Source organism: Mesoplodon densirostris, chromosome 20, assembly GCF_025265405.1.
Source record: "Mesoplodon densirostris isolate mMesDen1 chromosome 20, mMesDen1 primary haplotype, whole genome shotgun sequence".
Lineage (NCBI taxonomy): Eukaryota > Metazoa > Chordata > Mammalia > Artiodactyla > Ziphiidae > Mesoplodon > Mesoplodon densirostris.
The window spans coordinates 21,253,188-21,268,551 of NC_082680.1; positions in this window are offsets into that span (position 1 = coordinate 21,253,188).

Below are 15,364 nucleotides of genomic sequence, written 5' to 3' on the forward strand. Positions count from 1 at the left end.
CACTAGTCCCCCAGCGCAATGGGGTCGGCAAGTGTCCCTGCACCTTCCAGAACTCCCAGTTTCAGCCCAGAGCAGGGTATGACGCTTCCGTCAGCCTTAGGACAATTGCAGATTTGTACTTTATCACAACTGCATTTTCATAATTACCAGTGTGTCCGCGGCTTCCAGGGATTGCAGTAACTCCGACCTTCCTCTTGCTAAGTCATTTGGCTGCATTTCGGAAATACTGTCTCAGCTCCGACTGGCTTCAGTCTGCCTCTTCCAATTCATTATTCATGCCTGTGGCTCAGATTTTCACATCCTCACAGCCATCGGTGGCCCAGCGATCTTGGTTGGGAAAGGGAGAAGTGGGAAGGGAGGGTGAGAGCATACAAAGTAGGGTGAATGGGAAATGACAAACAAATAAATAAAATCATGCGGAGGGTTGGCGGGGGCGGCACAAGGCGGGGTGGGGAGCAGATCTGTGGCTGACTGGGCGAGGGGATGGATGAGTTAAACAGGAGTAGGAGGGGAAAAGCTCGGAGAGACAAGAGAACAGGGCAGAGGGAAGTGTGGCACTGTCCTGGAAAAGGAAACTATGTGACTTGACTGCAAGATCAAAAGCATGCAGAGGGTGCGGGTTCGATCCCTGGTTAGGGAGCTCAGATCCCATGTGCCCCGTGGCCAAAAAACCAAAACATAAAACAGAAGCAATATTGTAACAAATTCAATAAAGACTTCAAAATTGGTCCATGTCAAAAAAAAAAACAACTTTAAAAACAAACAAACAAAAAAATGCAGCTCTTGCTATTGATTAAAAGCACAGCGCCGGGCTGCAAAGAGACATCGTAGCTGGGTGTGCACAGGGGAATGAGCTCACTGTGCTGTCCCACAGGTTTCTTAGGAACCACTACTATTCCCTTTAAACAATCCTTCCCTCCCCCCATCCCCCAAATCCTCACTGTTTAGATTAGGTAGTCCAGTTAATGATGTTGACTGTTTCCGCAGATCCTGTTGGAGCTTCGGCCCTGATGACTTATGCAACTGGAACGTTCCATGGGATGGAGAATGGCTGGGCAGGGTGGACCGCTGAGGACAGAGAGGTGACCCAACAGACACCTGATCTGACAGGAGCAAGTCCTGCAGAACCTGCGCTGGAGAGATTTTGGCGATCACCCAGCCACAGTTCGCCACCCTGGCTGCACCTAGACGCACCTGGGAGCTTAAAAAAATATTCGTTTCTGGATTCCATCCCTGGAGGTTTAATTCAAGTGGTCTGGGGTAAGGCCCTTGCATCATTATTAAAAATAAGAAAATCAAGCGAGGCTACTGTGCAGCCAAGAATGGAGACCCCCAACATAGTTCAGACTTTTCATTTTACAGATAAGAAAACCAAGGCTCCCAAAGGCAACGTCAGGTGCCCTGATTTTCACAGATAAGGAGTCAAGGCTCTCCTGGCCCCTCAGGTGAATGCTGGCTCTGCCAGGCTAGGAGCATCTCAGCACGAGTCCCTTCCCAGCATTACTCCTGAGCCTTACTCCCTAACATGTCCATCTGGGGCTCAGCACCCTCTGGAGAGGTTCATTCCAGCCTGCTGAATATTTTATAAGTGCCTGAAGACAGGTTAGACACATAAATAACTCCTTCTGCAAGGGAACACACACACACACACACACATCCGTGCCCCCCATCCCAGCACGTTCATACACACGTACAAACACACAGACTCAGCCTTCCCTCATTTGTGTTTGAAAGCAGGTGGCTTTGTTTCTGAAATGTAGTCACTACTAACAATAAAAAACGTGAAGGGAAAAAAGTGAACAAAGGGAGCAGCTCTGCTGATGTTCCATTCCAGAAGCGTTCTGTTTGATCCTGGCTGGAGCAGGGCATTTCTTAGATGGCTTTGGACTTCATACACATTTGACTGAACAAGGGGTGCTGGGGATGGCAAAAGTGAACACTGAGCCTGGTGAAATGAGGCAAAAGGATGCATGCCTCTCTTTACAGGAAAAATCCAATTTAATAACAGTTTGTGGAATTTCAAATGTAGAACACACTATATAGCTTTCTCTTTTTAACATCAACTCCAAATGTTTTTTTCCTTTTTCTTTTTTTTTTTAAAAAATAAATAGAATAGCTTTGCTGCCTAATAGTACTCAGAACAGATATTCTCTGGTAAATTACAAATAAGAGAAATCAATTTGATTTCATACAAGGCTGCATTTCATTTTGGAAGATCTTTTGGTCACATTTAAGTGCAAGAGAAAAAGATAACAGATGAAATAGCTTCATATGGAAATAGAACATTCTTGAACATTTGTTTTAATTCATTCCCACGTCCAGCTGAGCATGATGCAGAATAATGGTTTTCACAATGACTCAGGGCATCTCCCTCCCCCTGCCTCCAAGAATGTTTCCAGTTACATTCAAAACCTTAGATGATGGAGGATGAAAATAGCATCTTATTACACACCTGTCGGGTGGCAACATTCATTCCTAGGAGAAATATCTCCCCCAAATGTTGCAGCGGGAGGCTTAATTTATACACACCACAAAATTCATATTCATGTGTGCTCCATTTAGGCTTCATTATGTTTACAGATCTTCTGATGAATGAGAAATCAATAAACTGAGGAACTGTAGATGTAGAAACAAAAAAAATAGAGTTCACCATCCATGACAGTGCCAGCCCGTAGATGCAGTTGTTATGGGGTCTAAAACAATGTCAGGTTCACTTGTGCAGTTACCTCAGGGTATATTTTCCAACTATTTATCTTAAAAAGGGACATTGGAAAGTTAAGCTACAGGTACATTATAGAGATTCTTATGGCTTCAATTTCAATACCCCCTCTGGAAATTTTCCAGGTAGAACTCCTTCTGAAGTTCTGTGAGAAAGAAGAGCTAAACGTCACCCATGACTGCAGACCTCCCTGGGGCCTCACAGTCAGTGCAGGAGATGAAACAACACCTGCAGGCTGAACAGGTAACGTTATGCAGAGGCGTGCCGTTCTGTCTCATCATTATGCTTTTTATCATGACGACCACTGTTATTTAGAAGTTTGAGACTTTTTTTAAAAAAAGATATTCTGTGCTTGCAGAGGCTAAGAGCTCTCGGCATACATTTTTGAGCTTTGATGACCCATTCTTTGTGTTTTTAGTGTATTCTTTTTTTATTTTTTATTTATTTATAGTTTTGGCTGCATTGGGTCTTCGTTGCTGTGCGTGGGCTTTCTCTAGTTGCGGTGAGCTGGGTCTGCTCTTCACTGCGGTGCATGCGCTTCTCATTGCAGTGGCTTCTCTTGTTGCAGAGCACGGGCCCTAGGTGTGCAGGCCTCAGTAGTTGTGGCACGCAGGCTCTAGAGCTCAGGCTCAGTAGTTGTGGCGCATGGGCTTAGTTGCTCCACAGCATGTGGGATCTTCCCAGACCAGGGCTCAAACCCGTGTCCCCTGCATTAGCAGGCGGATTCTTAACCACTGTGCCACCAGGGAAGCCCTAGTGTGTTCTTAAAACTGTTTTCTGAGGAATGCCTTGATTTTCTTCTGTACTTTTTTTTTTTTTTTGAGGGTAGGGCATCTATTCGGATACAATTCCTGATGGGCTTCTTAGTTTTCATAAGGTGATGCAAAGACCCGTGAACGTGAATTAGCACTGTTGAGTTTCTGCATTTCCATTTCTCGCCCCAAAGTCTAACCCTGCATTTTTTCCCACCAACTGTGGTTCATCGGACCCCTCCTACTTGAAACACTCAAGGTCAGGGGCTGATGGATGATCCAAACCCTGCTTGTTACTCTGCTTCATGGTTCTAGACCCAGTGGTTGCTCCAGCAGGTGGGTACGTGACCCAAGCTGGCCCAATTTAGAGCTTGTCTATGGATCTTCTACATTTGATGTGGAGAGTATGTTTTCTCTTTCTGGCCTCACGGGCTCTGAAGTGCCTAGAATTGTGCCTGATATAGATTAAGTGTCTCTTCTCATTATTGTTAACGGGATGTGCCTTCGGGGCTGCTAGTGGCCATGGCCCCTTCCACATGAAGGAGCCTGCAAGAATGAGGGCAAACAAAAACAAACGCTGAGATGAGAGGTGGAGAGAGAAATCTGGTACCATTCACATGAATCCATCCTTTTTTTATGGTTTGGTTCCATGAGCTAATACATTTCTTTTTCTTGTTTAATTTGAGTTTTGATTCTGCTATTTATGATAAAAAGTTCTGATGATGAACATAACATGATGTTATTTAGCAAATTCTTGGAAGTGTGGACTAGAAAAAAGTAAAGATTGATGCAGGAGTTTCTAGTAGGATAGACTCAGAGACTAAGACAGAAAACGCAGGGAGACAGGTTTGAGGGATGATTATGAACTTAACTTTGGACGTATTGAGTTTGAGGATCTTTGGATTTTTGCCATGTGGAACTGCCCATTAGATGTTTAGAAATAAGGATAGAAAACTCAGGAGAGAATTCAGAGGTGGGGATATAGATGTGTAGTCAACAGAATGGAGCTATAGCTGAAGCCCATGACACTGAATGGGGTCCAGAGTGAGACTGGAAGAGGCACAGGAGGAAGAACAGGCAATGGGAGGTGATGTGGCCCAGTGAGAGGACAGGAGAGTCAGGGTATATAACATGAGAGATGTCAAAGAGAATAATCCCAACAACACCCTCAAATGATGCCAAGAGTCTTGGATGGGTGAGAACTCAGAAGAGGCATCACATTTTAACAGGTAGTTTATTGGTACCACTTGAAAGAAAATTTCAGTTTAGCAGGAGCAAAACACAGATAGCACAGGGTTGAGAAATGGGTGGGAGAAATGGATGGCGGGCGTGGTCAGGAGGGAAAGCTGTGGGAATTCCACAGTTTCAGTGGAGTCAGATCACCTCTTTTTTTCTTGAGAGTAATAGTGATTTAAGCCTATTTGCATGTTAAAGAGAAATCAAAAGGCAGAAAAATACATCTGATGGGTACTGATGGAAGAAGCATGTTAAAAGAGGAAGTGATAGAGGGTAAAGGAAGAAGTCTCAGAGAGAATAAAATACATTTCCTTATTTAAGACAACAGGGCAAGAGAAAATGACCACGATGAGCCTGGGAGAATTTAAGGTAGGAGGTGAACGGTAGCTGGAACTCCACCCCATGATGTTGAACCCAGGAAGGTAGATGACAGAGTCACGCGCTGCGTGATGGGTGGGTTGAAGAACTTCATTGTGGACAGAATTTAGAACCACTACGAGAAATTAATTGAGTTTATTATAATAATTTTGGAGCAGCACCGAAGTTAGAACAAATTGGCAGTGGATTCAGTCAGTTGTTACTAGCAGCCCAAGACAAAGAATAGCAAAAACCAAAGATGCATTTGCCCAGTTCAATGGAAAGTCCAGGAACAAGGAAATCTAGGATGCCAGGGAGTCTTACTGAGTGAAGAGAGCTCGTTTGTCTCACTTATTAGCTTGCTTACTGTGGACTCGGTGCAGGACGGTATCCAGCAATTAAGGGAGATGCAATAAAGATTTACGCCATTGAAAAAAGGCACTCGTTAACTTTTATGATGTACCCTTTCATCTAGTTTGAGCTCTGAAACACAGGAATCACTTTCCTTTCTTCTTGGCATTTGCTCTGGTGGTGTGATTAAAAAGAACAAGATGTTTCTGGAATCATCCCTGTGGAGAGAGAGGGTGGTGATGGCCATGGGAAAAATGGGAAGTAGAAATTCTAGAAGAATAAATGAATGTATCTGCATTCGCATTGTGAGGAAGGAACCAGGTGTGTGTGTGTTCTAAGCACAAGTGCTGATGGTTTAAGATGAGGCAGTGCATGAGTCACACGGAAGAAGAGGATTTATAAAGTGATGGTGAGCAAGGAGATCTGGGCAGAATGTAGGGTGACCAGTTGTCCCAGTTGCCCAGGATGGAAGGTGAATATGGGACTTTTAGTGCTAAAACGGGAAAGTTCCAGAGTGATCAGGATGTTTGGTCAGCCTAATATGTGCAGAGAAACATGAACAAGTATATTAAATATCCATTTCTCTTTAAATAGAATAGTTTCAGAACTCCTGGAGACTTTGTGGAAGATGGCACCCTAGGGAGCCCCTGAGAAAGAACATTTGAGTTACATCGGCAGAGTAAGATTGTTAACTCCAGGAACTGGACACATTGCTAAATTGGGCTTCTTGAAGATTTCTAAAACTTCCAAGTAATTGATCTGAAGCTAAAAGTGTAAGCCTAGCCTTTATGATGACATCTTAGGTAAACTATCCTATTGCTCCATTTTAAAACATATATATATATATATATATATATTTTTTTTTAAATAGAATCACACAATAGGTGGCCTTTTTTTTGAAGAAGAAGATGTTGGGGGTAGGAGTTTATTAATTAATTAATTTATTTTTGCTGTGTTGGGTCTTCGTTTCTGTGCGAGGGCTTTCTCTAGTTGTGGCAAGTGGCAGCCACTCTTCATTGCGGTGCGCGGGCCTCTCACTATCGCGGCCTCTCTTGTTGCGGAGCACAGGCTCCAGACGCGCAGGCTCAGTAGTTGTGGCTCACGGACCTAGTTGCTCCGCGGCATGTGGGATCCTCCCAGACCAGGGCTTGAACCCGTGTCCCCTGCATTAGCAGGCAGATTCTCAACCATTGCATCACCAGGGAAGCCCTTAAAACATATTTTTATTAGAACCTGAAAGTGTCATTTAAAGCGACTCACCAGCTTTCTTGCAGTACAATTCACAGGATACTAGGGGAAAATTTTGATTTTTTTTTTCCCTCTCCACCCTCCCCCAGCTGAGGAAACACTGTGCTGGGGCCCATCCACTATATCCAATTAGCAGGTGAGATGCTTGCATGTTTCAAAGGCTAAACAAAACATAAACCAGGCCTTATTAGCCTTCTTTGGCGCTGATCTGGACCAAAAGCTGAATAAAATGCATGAACATAATAGGAACACTGTAGATAAATCTGACACAGAAGAAACACACATATAACAGAAACATAATTGTCTTCAATTTGCAGATTCACACTGGATCCTAAGAACCTAGAATGAATGGAGCCTTTTCTTAGATCTTAGCTTGAGTCAGTGATTTCAGTAACGTTAACAATTGGATGGTGGTAGAGGTGGGTGAATGGGTGGGGGGACAAGTGTCTTCAGAACTTCTCTTGGGGTTGTAGAACCTGCAGAGGACGATCGAGGAAGTAGTGGTGGGAAAAACAAACACAAAAACTCTGAGCAAAGGAAAAGGTGGTAACTCTCAGCATTCTTAGTTGATTGATACGCTCACACACAAATGCTATGAATGACTTACTGCTTCATTCAAATTCTTGCTCCAAATCAGTGGGTCTCAGGCTTGGCTGCACATTGAAATTACCTGGGGAGCCTTAAAAGACCTGGTGCCGGGGTCCAATCCCAGAGATTCTGATTTAATTGCTCTGGGTTGTAGCCTTGGCAGCGGACTGCTTCTGTGCAGCCAAGATTGATAGCCGCTACTGTGCTGTCAGTCAGGAAATCAGGAGAAATGGCGCAGGCCAGCGGTCCTCAAATTGTACGTGCCTAAGAATGGCCTGGAGGGCTTGGTAGAATCTCCTGGAGCCCATCTTCAGAGGATTCAGTAGGTCAGGGTGGCGGCTAGAGATGCTGCATTTCAAAGGGCCAAGGACCACGCTTTGAGGACCACTGGCTTCCGTGGATCTTCTGTTACTATATCCAGAGACAGCTAAGCCATTCAGCATTCCTTGTGTGCCCCTGGGAGCTCTGTGAACCCTCATTTATGTGTGCTTGGAGGGCACATCCGAATTAATTTGCCCCACTCTCTCAAGCCAGCCGATGGGAGGCAGCCTCTTTTTTTTCCTAGCCTGGAAATGTAAGGGCTTTATTCTTTGCTGATCTTGTTGATTTGGGGGAAAGCCATCTAATTATTTATCATATCTGGTAATCCCAAGGAACACAGTGTCCTGGGCATGCGCCAGCCAGCTCCATGGAGTCCCTCAGACCTCCTGGCACTCCAGCTAGCCGGGGCACCCTTCCTCCTGTGTACCCCTCCATTCCACCTTGGAGTCCTCCCTCTGTGCTCTAGGCCTGCCCTCATCCAACAAGCAGGACCCACAGTGCATTTGGAATCCTGCCCCATTGTGCTCAGAGAACCATGGTGGCCCCAAAATAGTAATAAATCACAGCTACTGTTTATGAGGCCACTTATTCTGCCAGGAGCTGTGCTGGCACTTCACACACATCATTTGACTTAACCTTCATGTCAACCTTCAAAGATGACAACTATTATGCCCATTTTATAGATGAGGAAACTGAGCCTCAGAGAGTATGACTTGCCCAAAGCCTTAGGGCCATTAAAGGAGAGATGGGACGTGTGGCTGGGCCTGGCTCCAAAATCCATGCTTTTCCCCCTACCCTTCTGCCTCCCTGGCACAGATGGACTAGGGTGGCAGAAAGAGCAATGGATCCCAGCTGGTAAACGGTCTGGCCTCCACTCCCAGACGCCGCTGAGTGGACAGCCTTGGACAGGTTGCTGGCCCTGCCCCTAGTGCCTCTGTCCTCAGATCTTTATCTATGAAATGAAGGGTTTGACCAGATGGCTAAGGTCCCTCCCACTCTTACTTTCTCACAGTGTCTCTGTGACTAACGCAATTGTGCTTCCTTTCCTGGGATTCTGCCCTGCCTGGTGATCACATCCTATGTTCAGCAGACATGTATCCAGGGAGAGCATCTTCGAAAGGCCCAGGTTGGGTTACTGCGGTGCCACTCAGCCAAGGTAGCGAGAGGTTATGTCAACCTGTCTGAGAGCTGCCTAATGACAATTTATAACCCACTTGTAAAATGTCCATTCTCTGGTGAAACTTGGCGTTCAGTTGTCTGAGTCAGTACTAGATCGAAAGCTGGTCACCTAAAACCTGAGGGGGAGGAGGATGGGAATCAGACATACTCCAGTGTGTGTCCCCTTGCCTGTTGGTCCTGGAGCAGTGGCCTCGGGGGTGTCCCCTGCCCAGAGAGATGTGCACTGGGCTCCGCTTTCTGTAGCCTTTCTCCCAGGGCCCCAGGGGGCGGGTGTGTGGAAGGAGGTTGTCTTACAGCTTTTTATTATGATAGTTACTAATGTTATGGTTATAGACTGATGTGCTGCTACTTTCCCCCAGGTAAACAAAATCTGACCTGAAATTAGGAACCTTAAATTGTTCTTTCATATATTTTTTTATTGAATTATAGTTGATTTACAATGTTGTATTAATTTCTGCTGTACAGAAAAGTGATTCAGTTATACATATATATATTCAGTTATATATATATATATATATATGTACACACATTCTTTTTTATATTCTTTTCCATTATGGTTTATCATAGGATACTGATATAGTTCTCTGTTCTGTACAGTAGGACATTGTTGTTTATCCATTCCACATATAATAGCTTACATCTGCTAACCCCAGCCTACCACTCCATCCCTCCCCCAGCCCACTGCCCCTTGGCAACCACAAGTCTGTTCTCTATGTCTGTGATTCTGTTTCTGTTTTGTAGATAGGTTCATTTGTGTCATATTTTAGATTCCACATATGAGTGATATCATATGGTATTTGTCTTTCTCTTTCTGACTTACTTCACTTAGTATGATAATCTCTGATTGCATCCATATTGCTGCACATGGCATTACTTCATTCTTTTTTATGGCTCAGTAGTATTCCATTGTATACAGTACCACATCTTCTTTATCCATTCACATCTGTTGATGGACATTTAGGTTGTTTCCATGTCCTGGCTACTGTGAATAGTGCTGCTATGAACACAGGAGTGCATGTATCTTTTTGAATTATAGTTTTGTCTGGATATACGCCCAGGAGTGGGATTGCTGGATCATATGGCAACTCTATTTTTAGTTTTCTGAGGAACCTCATACTGTTTTCCATAGTGTCTGTGCCAACTTATATTCCCACCAACAGTGTAGGAGGGAGGAACTTTAAATTAGAGTTGATCTTTTTGTTCAAAAGGGCCTCATTTCTCATCTGTAATGTAGGATGAAGGGGTGAGATGGACCACCGATCTTCAAGTCCCCTCCCATGCTATGTGAGATTCCATCACAGATCAGAAGGCAAGCAGACGCAAGTAAGCAAAAGGGGACACAGAGCAGGTGGATGCCAGGAAACCTGCTTTCTAAACAATCAGATAATACAAAGATTTTGTTGTTGTTGTTGACGATATATTTATTTTAAAAATTGTGGTCAAATACTCATAACATAAAATTTACCACCTTAAAAAAAATTACCATCTTAACCACTGTAAAGAGTTCATTTCAGGGGCATTAAGTACATTCGTATCATTGTGCCACCATCACCACCATCCAACCAGGAACTCTATTTATCTATAAAGATATGTTAACAGTGTTCACACAGCACTAAAAATAGCACCTCCAAAAGCAATAATATTTTGAATTTATAAACCTCCTTTGTAGAAATTTAAGGCATTTCACAAACATTGTCTTGTCTGTCCTTACAATGACCTTATGTAGAAGCAGAGAGATCGGAGAGTGGACAGATCAGACAAAAAGAAGGAAAAAGACCCGGGGGGACATGCAAGTTTGCTAAATTTCATTGTGACCCACAGAGACTCAGTGAATCATCCAAGGTCTCATAGTTTTCAGGTAGCCGAGGATCTTAGAACTCGGATACGTGCCTTTAAGTTCAGTTTTCAGTTTTCTAAGACTGTGATAACATCAACCAGAGAGGGAAGTTAGAGGACAGTACGGGCTTGCCCTGACTCGAGGGTGGAGTTTTCTTCACAGATACGTTGTTGGGATGGGTGTATCAGTGTGGGAGTGGGGACTTGGGGGGCAGGGATGCTTTGGCAGAAGTGGGGTGGCCTGGGAGGTTCTCGGGTTCTGTCGGTTTCTGGGCAGCTGCTAATAGGGAGCTTTGGGTGGAAAGGGCTGAGACCTGGTTATAACACTGAGAGAGGAGTGCTCAGAGGTGCAAAAAATTTCATGGCCTGGGAAATAAAAGAAAAAGTATGTGATTTTTCCTGGCTGTGCATGATGGGTCAGATGATGAAGTTAGTCATCAAAGTTAGTAAACTGCATTCTTGTTTTCAATTTGGTGATTTTTTTAAAAAAAATAATATTTTTTGTTGGAGAAGAAAATTGTATTCGTGGAAAGTTGTGTTTCAGTTAGATTCAACCTTTCGGCGACTGGAAAATTTCCAGTGAATTTCCAGGAACAAGAAAATGGCAGTGTTCCTGGTGCAAAGTCTGAATCCTCAAAGTCCAGGAACAGTCATGCATAAACTGTGATTAAAAGACAGAAAATGAACTTAAGAAACAATCTAACAATTAGAGCCTGGCAATAAGATGCCGTCAGTTAACCTGGAATATACTCATCAACGTGTGTAGGAGAAGGGGCTGCTTCTTCGTGAATAGAGTGGATGGTTAACTGGTCTGGTGGTCTCTACTCAGCCAGTTATATGTCATTGGTTTACCACTGAAAGCACATGGAATAAGTATTAGCTTTGCTGTTGTTCCCTCTGCAGTTGGCCACATTCTGGTGGATCAACAGGGAGACCAAGAGGAGTTGGCTTCAGATATTCTCCCTTTGTTCACTCCATTTCTTAAGAGCCTGCTTTGTACCAGGCACTGTGCTAGAAGCTGCCGGGCAGGGCTCCAGCCTTGACCTTGGATGAGTTTACAGACTAGCAGAGGGAGGGAGGCAAGTGTCATTGGTGCCGTGAAAGGAGTATGTGCAGAAGGTGCGCAAAAGGTACAAACTTGCAGTTATAAAATAAATTTCATGGGGTGTGATGTACAGCATGGTGACTATAGTTAATAATATGTATTGTGTATTTGAAAGTTGCTAAGAGAGTACATCTTAAAAGTTCTCATCACAGGGCTACCCTGGTGGCTCAGTGATTAAGAATCCACCTGCCAATGCAGGGGACATGGGTTTGAGCTCTGGTCTGGGAAGATCCCACATGCCGCCGAGCAACTAAGTCCTGCACCACAACTAGTGAGCCTGTGCTCTAGATCCCGCAAGCCACAACTGCTGAGCCCACATGCCACAACTACTGAAGCCCACGCGCCTAGGGCGCATGCTCTGCAACAAGAGAAAACACCAAAATGAGAAGCCCGCACACTGCAAAGAAGAGTGGCCCCCGCTTGCTGCAGCTAGAGAAAGCCCAAGCACAGCAGCCCAATGAAGCAAAAAAAAAAAAAAAAAAGTTCTCATCACATGAAAACAAAATTTGTAACTATGTGTGGTGATGGATGTTAACTAGACTTATTGTGATCATTTCACAATATACACAAATATCAAATCATTATGTTGTATACCTGAAACTAATGTAATATATGTCAATTATATCTCAATTATAAAAAAGAAGTGTGTGTAGAAAATACAATGAAGGGATTGATTAGCTTGTTTGAATGGTGTATAAGGAACAGGGAGGGCTTTTGGAAGAGATGACATCTAAACTGTGTTTTAAAAAAAATAAATCGGAATTTTCCAGGCAGGGGGGTTTTCCAGGAGGAGAGGTTAGATGCACTGAAGGGAATGGGGAGCAACTGAAGTGAAGGTTTGGACTCCATATACAATCTTTAAACAATGATGACCAAACGGCATGGGGCACTGGCAATCTGCATTGCCTAAAGGGATTTGGCCACAGATCCTTATAAGAGAAGACAAAGGTGAAATTGAATAACAGAAAGAAGGAAAATGATGAACAAGTACATGAGAAAAGTCGAATGGGAAAGGAGTAAAGAAAAGTGAAAAGATTTAAAACATCCTGTATTAAATCCCAAACAAAGAACGACAAAGTGGTCAGACTCGGAGCAGATGATCGAGAGGCAGACTTTTCCAGCCTGAAGCTGGACGACACGGTCTGCATCGGACCGAGAACCACCTAAACAGGACCAGGAGAAGATGGCGCCATGTGGTGACACAGTCGGTAAAGACCGGAAGCCGGGTCCCAATGCCTGGTGACTCTGAACCTGCACAACGGGCAGCAGCGAGGCCCGTCGTGTGCCCCGGGCCTGAGACCTCCCTCACCGCCTCCCCGAGAGCTGCTCACACTCTTGCACCCTCCAGGAGTGGCGAGAGGGCCCAGAGGCTCAGACGGCAGAAAGGCTACTGGAATCTGGCAAGCCCTGGACAGACAGTTGTCTGCCTTCACCTCCTTTCATCGGCTCTACCATGGCAGCCTTTGTCCCAGGACATAAAACCACAGAACCACAGAATTTCAGTGAGAAAAGAGCATATGTATCTCCTAATTTAATCGTTTCCAAACCCTTTTGATCATCTACCCTCAGCAATAAAAAACAGTTTGAGCATGTAGCTTCAATTTAAGCGTATTCATTCATTTTTAAATGACATCCTTAGCCTTCTGTACTAATATATTTATTTTAAAACATACACAAACATTATATTTACAAATAAATAAATAAAAGTTATATTATTTTCTTCCTGTCCTCTAACATATTATCTTTGTTGTCTCTGGGGTACATGAAATCTATTTTTAGATTCAAATTTCAAATTCAACCAGATGTTTTCATCTCTTCTGTAACTCTCTTCCAAAAAAACAATCTTTTTCTTGAACACCTAGAGGGACACTGTTCCATTTTTGGGAAACTTCTCGGAGTTCCCTGGTTACCGCGTCCCAGGTGGCCAAGGAGGGGGGCTTCTGTACAGGATCACACCAGGAGTTTGGGTCAGAGCGGAACGCTTCTCTGGGAAAGAGCCCTGGTTCCGCATTGGGCTCTCCCTGGCTCTCACCACGATCTGAGCTGTGAGGACGGCAGGAAGGCCTCTCACTGCCACAGTAAATATTATGGTTGCCTCTGGTATGCAGAAGAGCAAGAGGGGCGGCTGCATTTGCTGCTTCCAGGTGGCAGACGGACAAGAATGAAAGCAGGCGAGGAAGAGCTGGAGGGGCGTCTGGGAAAAAAGAGAACAAGAAAACCTCACTAGTGTATGATGTGTACTATAAACAGCCCAGGGTTGTTTGGGGTAGGAAACTGTCAACATAAATCAGTTCTTTCTCAGCGAGTGTGGGAGCAGGTGTTCCAGGGGAAGGATGAGCATGGCAGCTGTGGTGGGTTGTGATCAGGCCCTGATTGCAGGAAGCCCCTGGATGTTCATGTGGACAGGGCGCAGGGGCCCCTGCCATTTGTAAAACGCGCTTTTCAAAATCCTGCATTACCACAGTGTGTAAATTCTTTCAGATCATGGATTGTTTCCTCAGCTCTTCAGCAGTTTTTCCAAAGCACACAAACATTAGTGGTGGAGCTGGTTTGGGGCCAAGAATCCTTAACTGACCAAGAGTGCAGAAAGGCCCGGGGATGATAAAAATGCAGGCCAGCCTTGCTCTAAAACATCTCAGGATGCTCAGAGAACCAACTGGAAATGCTTCTTCGCGCAGCTCTTTGTGAAAACATTTGAGAGAAAAATCTCTTTCAATAATTAAACTGGGTGGGGGGGGGTTGGAATCAAAGATCTTTCTGGCAATTCGAGATGATCTTTCTCTCTTCCCCCTCCCCAATGCACCTGCTTTTGAATGACAAACCAAGTCAGATACCGAGGCCAGATTTAAAATCACTGTGACTTTTAATTTGGGTACTTATTGTTTGATAGCGAAAGAAAAACATTTCTTTTGAGGTAGGTGCCCCAAATTGAAAGCTGCTCTGAGTTTAGGGAAAAGGCAGAGTCTTCAGGGTCCATAGGAGTTGGATAAAACTCAAAGGGAAAATAATTTGGGTTTCAGTTGCGGGGGAGGGGTGCTTAGACTGTGGTAACAGTTGGTTTTTGCTTGTCTGGAATGCTTTTCCTAACTCCCGATTTCAGTAACTTGCCCTGGCCACGGAGATAAGTGTGTATCCCAGGCCTGGGCAATCATTATATCCCATCTTCCTGACAACAGTGATTGGTACAAGGGTTGGATCCTTGACTCAGACAGGGCTTTGCTGAGGTCTGATATATAAATAGGAAGTGAGCTTCCATGGCCGCTAAATGGGAGGGTGTGGATTTGGGGCTCTTGGACATCATACTATCTCCTGCCACGTGGAAAATTAGAGTGAAGCCAAGAGACAGGCAGAGATAGAAGATGGATGGACACATGCTTGAGGATGGCTGGGGAGGGGGAGAGTCCTGGTAGCAAGGCATCAAACATGACGCTCTCTCGTAGCAGCCCAGGTGGGATCCGTCAGCACGTTCTTTCATCTCCACCTCTGAACTGGAACCTGACCCTGATAATGTGACAGGGTCTTATCTCCATCATAACAACTTTAGGTTCAACCTTCATTGTGTCTCCCCTGGAAAATGACAGTAGCCTTTGCCTTGTCTTCCTGCTCCTGCTTTGCCTTGATGCAGTCCATTTTCCATGCAGCAAAGAGGTCATTTAGTTGTCTGCCTGTACA